Source organism: Condylura cristata, unplaced genomic scaffold (assembly GCF_000260355.1).
Source record: "Condylura cristata isolate star-nosed mole 26May11 unplaced genomic scaffold, ConCri1.0 scaffold00049, whole genome shotgun sequence".
Classification (NCBI taxonomy): Eukaryota; Metazoa; Chordata; class Mammalia; order Eulipotyphla; family Talpidae; genus Condylura; species Condylura cristata.
Genome location: NW_004567150.1, coordinates 2,437,180 through 2,445,588, shown reverse-complemented (window position 1 = coordinate 2,445,588; position 8,409 = coordinate 2,437,180). Strand labels below are relative to the sequence as shown.

Genomic DNA, 8,409 nt, shown 5'->3' with positions numbered 1-8,409 from the left:
AGAGGTGCAGGGGTGGTAAGAGGATTCACCAGAGACAGAGTGGGGAGCGGAACAGGATGACTGACGGAAGTACACTGCTGAGGAGAGTAGCGGGCAGGTCAGGAGAGGTCTGCCTCACCATGTGGGTCACCTCTGGGCTGGGAGATTGAACTCTCACTGAGGTGGCTGCGGCTAGCTTGCAGTGCTGTGTCCTAACCCATTGCATCACCAGGGAGGGCTACCATAAAGGTATTTTCTTAAACTTGAAATTATTTTCCACATTAAGGTTTTCTTCCAGTTGGAATTAAAAGAATCAAAATTGCTTTTGTTAATTATGAAAGCAAAAATTGTTGCTGTTGTTAATGTTAAAATTTTGCCATTCGTAGAGCAATACCCTCTGTTAATGACTGGTTTATCTTTCCCTTTCCTCTCTCTAAATCTATTGTGCAATTTTTCAAATACTGTTTCTAGGTTCCCACTTTTGTTTCATTGGTCAATTTGTGTATTCTTGTGCTAATATCCTATCTGACTTTAATTTCTTCAGTTCTACGATAGTTTTGGTAATTTTTTTTTCAAAGATTTATTTATTTGTGCACACAGAACTGGGGTATAGGCTAGAGGTGCAGGGGTGGTAAGAGGATTCACCAGAGAGAGTGGGGAACAGAACAGGCAGGTCAACGAAGTACACTGCTGAGAGGAGCAGTGATTGAGTCAGGAGAGGTCTGCCACACCATGTGGTCACCTCCGGGGCTGGGATTGAACTTATGCTGAAGTGGCTTTAGCTTCTCAGTGCTGTGCTTTAACCCACTGTGCCACCAGGGAGGACCCAGTTTTGGTAATTTTTAATGTATACCTCTACTTGATCTCCAGAATGATCTATTTCTTTTTTCCCTTTTGCATGTCATGGTGCATATGGACACATTCCTCATATACACACATTCGTGCACATACACAGGTAAAATTTTTGCAAATTTTACTGTAGTCATAGATTAAGTTTGTAATATTTTATCTTGTAAGACATGAAAATTGTATAGCTTCCCATTTAATAAGGGCTTTTTTATTTTTCTAATACAACAACATCCGGGAAAGATTTTTCTTCTGGGAAAAGGGACAAATATCAGAGGGAATGCTAGAAAGTACAAGTATCAAAAGGGCACTCCCCAGTGGGAAGGCAAGGTCACTGACTCACTACTCCAGAGAGGTTGTCATCCCTGAGCAGGAGAACTTGTTAAGGATTAATATAAGAAAACCACCCAGAACTGAAGGAACAAGCTGCTAGACTGAAAGAACTGGTATTTATGAAGTAAAGTGTTAGATAATAGAGCACTGCTAGCACCTTCCCACTGCAGTAGGAAAAGGAATTCCTACCAGTTCCTACATTGTTGTTCATTGTTGTTCAATATTTGATTTCTCCCCTCAGGTGTAGCTCCCATAAATCTCCCACCACCACATCACCTGTGAACTGTCACCATATTAACACAAGTGTGTATGTGCAAAACATTTTTCCTCTGAGGGGAAATATGAACTTAACTCAAATAGATTTCAATTTTTAGTCTTAAAAATATTTATCTATGGGCCCTCTCTGGTGGTGCAGCAGGTTAAAGCACAGCACTAAGAAGCTAAAGCCACTTTAGCATGAGTTCAATCCCCACCCTGAGGTGACCCAGATGGTGCTGCAGACCTCTCCTGACCCGCCCACTGCTCCCCTCAGCAGTGTGCTTCGTTGATCAGCCTGTTCTGCGCCCCACTCTGTCTCTGGTGAATCCTCTCACCGCCTTGCACCTCTGGCCTGTACCCCAGTTCTCTATGCATAATTAAATAAAATCTTAAAAAAAATACACCTAGGAAGATTCCATTTTCTTTATTTTACAAAAGAGAAAATAATGAGTTTCAGAAATCCTAAGTGACTTATCTGAAATCTCCTCACAGCAGATGTCAGAGCAGAGTTCAAGCTAATTCAAAAGATTTCAGAGCTGGGCTTCTTGTGCTATCCTTTATGGACTCTTGTGATCGCCAACTGTGGGATATTGGTAAGAGAACTCAAACAAGAAGGCATTATATATTTTATGGATCTTATCTGGGAAATTAGGTATAGGAAAACTTAAAATTTCTCTCATTTTGGACGTATCTTCAGATAACTGCAAAATTTCTGCAGGCATACAGCAGAGAAAGGGAGAGAAAGGGATCAAAACAGGGGAGGGACGAGCACAAGGGACTATGGTGATGGTTCATGGTGATGAGGTGATGGGAAATTTATGGGGACTACATCTGAGAGGGGAAATCAAATATTGTACAAAAATGAACAGAAATGTAGGAACATAAAAAAAAGTATTATCAATAAAAAATCTGCAAACATTGATTTTGAGGATTATCAATAATTTTTAGCCAGCAGGAAGATACACACATATAGAATCTACAAACGAAGAGACTATAAATATAATAAAATTATTGCATTTATATATTCTTTTGCATATTGCTTTTTTCTTTAAATATTATTGTTATGAGTGACCTCCATGTTCATATAAGTAAAGCTAGTCAATCTATGTCACTGCTGTATAGTACTGCATTACGTAAGTATACCACAGTTTATCTGTTTGCTGGTAGTTAGAGATTTAGATACTTCTACAATAAAGATTTTTCATCATTGAGAATCTTAGGAAACTTTCCTCCTCAACATCCATTTTTAGGAACAACTGTGGAGGATATGCCTCAATAAAATGAGGGAGTAATTCAAGAAAATGGAAATCATAGAATCCAGGAAATAGACTCTCACACAGTAGAGAATGAAAAAGTCTCCAGAAAGGCGGTGAAGAGAAATGAGCAGACTGTAGGAGTGCAGAGGGCTCCAAGGAGATCTTGGATGTATTTGCTCTTGGGGTGGTTTATGTTAAACTAGGGAAAGTGTAGGGAAAAGGGAGTTGAATCAGCCTTTTTTCTGCTTTTCCTCTGCTGGCCATCAGCCATCCTGTGGCCTTGCATTTCTAACAGTTGCCCAGGGCTGAGAGGTGTGCGTGTGGGGCAAGCTCACCTAAGATTCTGGACACCTGGGCCCAGAGAGCACAGGGTATGCACATATGTAAAAATAGCACCTGGGCTGTAGAGGCAGGATAAAGGGGCTCATCAGCTCTGGCATCATAATGAGGGGTTGGTATCACTCTGAGAATAGTGGGCTCAGTCACCATCTCTCTTCCTGCTGTCTATCCCCTGATTCAGAATTAAAGGCCTGTAAGATGATACCAGGAGCTTCAAAATTCTTTTTTCATCTGTGAGAATTAACCATGAACCTACCCAACCTGGGAATGTTGCACAACAAAAATCACACAGAAAACTAAATAAACAAGGACATTAACACCCATAAAATCAAAGTTATACAAGAAATACAACACAATTATTGGATATTATTGAATCAAAAATAAAGTATTTTCCATTATTATGACAATTCAAACCTCAAGTAATTACTTTAGCAGAAAGTGAATCATAATGGCAGGCTAAGAGGCTGGCAAGTTTGTAAGTGGGGAGGGAAAGAGCAAGAAGGATGTTAAGGGGCAGAATTCAACAGGTAAACCCTGGACGCGCAGGACAACTATGCAGGCTTATCGTGAAGCAACAAGAAAGCAGGTACCCGGAGTAACAGGTGCAGGGGATGACGTAGTGGTGGACTTGGCTGTGGACTTTGATATGAGGGGCGAGTGTGGGTGTGTCCTTCTCTTACCCCTTTTATACTATTGATTTTCACTTTTAACCTTGGTAGATACAGTCTATGAAAAAAGTAAGATAAAAACACCCCTGCAATCTAATTTTTAACAAATTCCTCTCAAAAACTCATCTCCAAGTTATTTCTCTTGACCACATTTATAGCAGTACTTTATTTCTATTGAGCTTGTATTGACTTCTCATTTCTTCAAGAGGCAAATGTTCATGATTTGGGAGAATGCATGAAGACATACTCTTGTGTGTTCATACTCCCCAGACTCACTTCCCACACCGGGGACCAAGAAGAAGGGTTTGGAACTTGTTTACATTGGAACAATCTTTGCTAAGAAAACTATTGTCAAGGCAAGAGATTGAGGATGGAGGTATGGCCATGTGGGTCATGAGACATGGTTTGCATTCAGTTATAGCAAAATTTCTCTTGTCCACATTAATAGCAGTAGGCAATATAATTTTTCTGTTCCCGATTCTTAGTTTTTCCAGGCACTGATATGTCTTAATTCCAAAGGTGTGTTGATCATGAAGCAACTGCTCTACCGCTCAAAGGTGACTGACATGGTAAGCAGACCACTGCTCCTTGCCCTGCTCCTCCTAATCCTGCTTCTCATCCTCAGGGAAGAGGCTGTACGTGGAGTCTGCCAATTCAGCACCCAGCGCAGCTGCTGAGTATCAAAACTCACACATGTGTACCCAGAAAGTACGTGAAAACCAATGTGCCAGTTCACTTTCTGTGGTGAAAGAAGGGAAAGACTTTAAGTCATCAACCTTTATGGGCTTCTGTATAGGCTTGCATCACTTAAAAAAAAATCAAAGAGTGAAGAGTGCAACAGCAAGGGTGCCAGAGAGGTCCACATTACCCCACAAGTTCCTGTGCCTTATGTTGTCTTAGAGGGTAGCCCGATGGGGTATGAGTCAGGCCTACATGAGCGACAGGCCAGTCTTCAAATCTAGGGATGCCACTTGCAGCTGTTGAATCTTTGAAATGTTATTGTTTGGAGAGTTTCAGCTTACTGATGATGATGATGATGATAATTATTATTATACAAGAAATTCCTCAGGTCACTCACTTGGGCCACAGTGAATTTGCATTTGGCATTTTTCCCTTTAAGGCAATTTTAATATTACTATGTCTGGAAGGTACTTGGGGTTCTTAGTATGGTTACCAGATGTCCTTCAGCCATACCACCGGGAAGATTTGAGAAAAATAGATGGTTACTATTGACAAGACCTGGAAAGAAATTGCACAGCACATGTGAGTCACAGTGAGGGTACAGATGGGAGGGAGAGAAAGAAAGAGAGGGAGAGGGAAGCAGAGAGAGAACACACAGGGCCCTGAGGTTCTGCTTTAGTTGGGGTCCAGGTGGGGACTTAGGGTTTTGTGAGTTCACTCCTTATTGGTAGACTTAAAATATAAAAGTGGGAATTTAAAGCACAGAAAGGAAGAGAAATAAAAAGAAATAAAATGCACAATGGCCCAGGTAACCTAATCAAACAGGATTTATAAAGGGAAGGCGCTTCCATGGGGGTGGCGGGTGAGGGACAGTCTAGTTCTCTATCCAATTGTGTGGCTGGCAGTGGGTTCATGCAGTTAGATGCTCTGAAGGCCACAGATGTAAGTCAAGCACTTGCATTTCAAAAAGAAAACACAACTGTCATGAAGCTTTTCAGGTGGCCTAGGGGTTAAATCTCAGTGCTATCACCACTGGGGCCTAAGGGTGATTCCAGCCAGGAGTTGACCCACATGGCTCAGCAGACCTCTTTGTCATGCCTACTGCTCCCCTCAGCAGTATGCTTCAGTAGATCTGCCTGTCACTCTGTTTTTGATGAATCTTCTCACCCCATCCTCCACCCTGTACCTCTGGCCTAGATCCCAGTTCTTTGAAATATAAATGAATGAATGAATGAATGAATCTTTAAAAAAGAAAAAAGACAGGAGTGAGGGTTTACACTACAACCAGATCATTTTATTAGTGTATTTTGTATCCTGCTGCATGCTTACTTTTAGCAGGTCCTTCACTAATTTGTGTCTTTTGGTTTAAGATTTAGAATACCTTTCATCATTCATTCTAAGTCAGATTTAATGGTGATGATTCTCTTCACTTTCATTTAATAGGAGAAAATTTTATTTCATCTACATTTCTGTGGAAACACTTTGCTGGGTAAACTATTTTTAGTTGCCAGTTTCCTTTCAGAATTTTGAATACGCCAACCTATTATTTTGCCTGCAAATTGTCTACTGAGAAATCTACTTATAGTCTTGTTATATAGTTCTTTTCTACTTTGAAAATTCTCTGTTTTTGGTTTTAGACAGTTAGTCTCGGAAGAAATTTTTTTGGGTTGAAATTTTTAAGTGACCTATTATTAACCTCATAAAGTTAGAATGTTAAATCTCTTTCTAGGTATGGAAATGTCTCAGCTATTATTTCTTTAAAATAAACTTCCCACTTCTTTTTCTTTTCTCCTGCAACTCCAATAGTATGTATATTATTCTTTTTATTATACCCATATGTTCTATGAGCTGTCTTCATTCATTTACACGTTGTTTTTTCACCTGTGATAGGATAATTTCAGTTGATGTGTCTCTGATTCTTCTGCTTCCTTAACTCTTTTGTTAGACTTTCACTGAATTCTTCATCCAGTCATTTTATTTGGTTTTAAAATTTTCATGTAGTACTTTTTCATGTTTTCTATTATTTTTTGAACATTTCATTTTGCTCTGCATTGTTTTCCTGATATTGTTAAATAATTAACTATGTTCTATTGCAGCTATGTGAGCACTATAGAACAATTATTTAAAATTTTCATTGGGCAGTTCCTGGATGTCCTTTTCCACAGGGCCAGTTACTGGAGTTGACTGCATTACTTTTATTGGAAACATATTTCCCTCATTCTTCATGATCCTTGTGGCCTTGTGTGTTTGTAACTTTGGCGAAGCAGTGAACTCTTCCAGACTTGATGGCTATAGATCAGAGCGTGCTGGACTATACTGTGACCTGCGGTTCATGGTCCAGGACACCATTGTTAAGGCATGTGGTAGCACTGGGGCTGGGGAGGGCACTGGGACTGGGGCGGGCATATGATGATCTCTCTGGTTTATGCTTCTTTAGTTGAAAGTGTTGACCTGTCCCTGGTAACTACTCTGAGGAATCCACCTTCACCAAATGGAGAGTTGTCCTTAGCATAACCACCAGGTCTCGCAGTTAGGGGCCGTAGAAGCCTGGGTGAGCTGTGTGGCAAGGGCTGCTGCCAGACACATGGGTATTGATGGGAGACAGTGTAGCTATCAAGGGCATGGGTCCAACAATGGACTCCTGGCAGCCACGGAGCCCCTGGTTGCCAGCGTGCTCTGCTGTGGCTGCACGTGTGCCCACAGGTATGCCTATTGCAAAGGAGGCTAGTGATAGGCATGATTGGGTCCTGCACTTGCTGGTGGGGTGGTCTAGCACATGGGCCCAGTGGTACTGGTTAAAAGCGGAAGTGGGCCTGGTCCAGTCCCACAGCAGCTATGGGGCCCTGACTGTGTGCCCTGTTGTGTTCCGTCATGGCTGCATCCTCACTGCACATGCATGTGCAGCTTATGGAGGCCAATGATGGGCAGCAGCTTGGTGGTATGCAGGTTCATAACTACAAGTGGTAACCCAAAGCATGATTGCAACAGTGGGCTTAGCCGGTGGGGTCTAGGCTGGTTTTTTCCATTCACATGTGGCTCCCAGGTACTGGTGGGGTAGGCAGAAACCAGGTGACTGGTGTCTTACTGTGGCCCAGTTTCTGGTCACTTTACTCTTGCACCTCCTGGGCTTTCACAACAGAAGTGGATACAGGATAGGGACTTATATAGTTGATGAGAACATGGGAATATCTCTGGGGTAAAAACGGAAAAAATCGGCAAAGGGTCTGCATTTTTTTTTTTTAACTTCATTGGTGATAGAATCTGCAGCGTATGTCTGTAGAGTAGGTCTCTGAATTGTGATAATTCTGCTGAATGCCCCAAAAGAAAAGGCTTTGCTTTGCTTTTTTATGGCCTAGCCTACTTTATATGTTTCAGCTTTGCTGGTAACAAGCAGAGCTTTGCTGGGTGGCAAGCAAGCAGGACCATCATATGGTGATGCAGAGCTGGAGAAGCTGCTTGTTCACACAGATCTTTTCCTGTTGAGGGGAACTCTGTCTAGCTGGGGACTTCTTCATGGAATGCAAAGTACCAGCTTGCTGGATGGAGGCAAATGAAGCTATCTTTCCTCTCTTCTTGAGTGATAATCCTCACCTTCTTTGTTCTGAAACTTCCCAAGTGAGCTCTAGACATCCACCTGTCAGACCTGTTCTTACTCATGGATAGTTCTTTACTTGTTGGCCTTTGTGGCAAGATAGTGAAACTGTGTTGTCCATTATTGTTATTTTTCTAATGACCTCCATTTTTTTTTGATGTCACAATTTACATCTGCCACACCTGCACGGCCGGGGTACGAGTCTGAGAGGGGGACGTCAAGGTTGAAGAAACAGCTCACATAGATGGTTGCAGCAAAACGTCTCTTTATTTTTCCCTCCAGCCTCCCTTTTATACTCTTAGTATCAGGGTGTTAGCCTGGGGCCAGAGGAAGTCTCCCTCACATGCCTCACTGCGATCAGGGCAGATATTGACCAGCCACTCACAGGTTGAACAACACACACCGGTGGCAGACAAAACAGGATGTTTTTCTCCCTGTTATGATCTGTGACAAAACA

The 8,409-nt window shown here is 41.8% G+C and overlaps 1 pseudogene; it reads left to right on the top strand.

Annotated features, from left to right (window-relative positions):
• The first annotated feature begins 3,564 nt into the window (after window positions 1-3,564).
• LOC105854528 overlaps window positions 3,565-8,409 on the top strand; it is a 97,953-nt pseudogene continuing 93,108 nt past the window's right edge.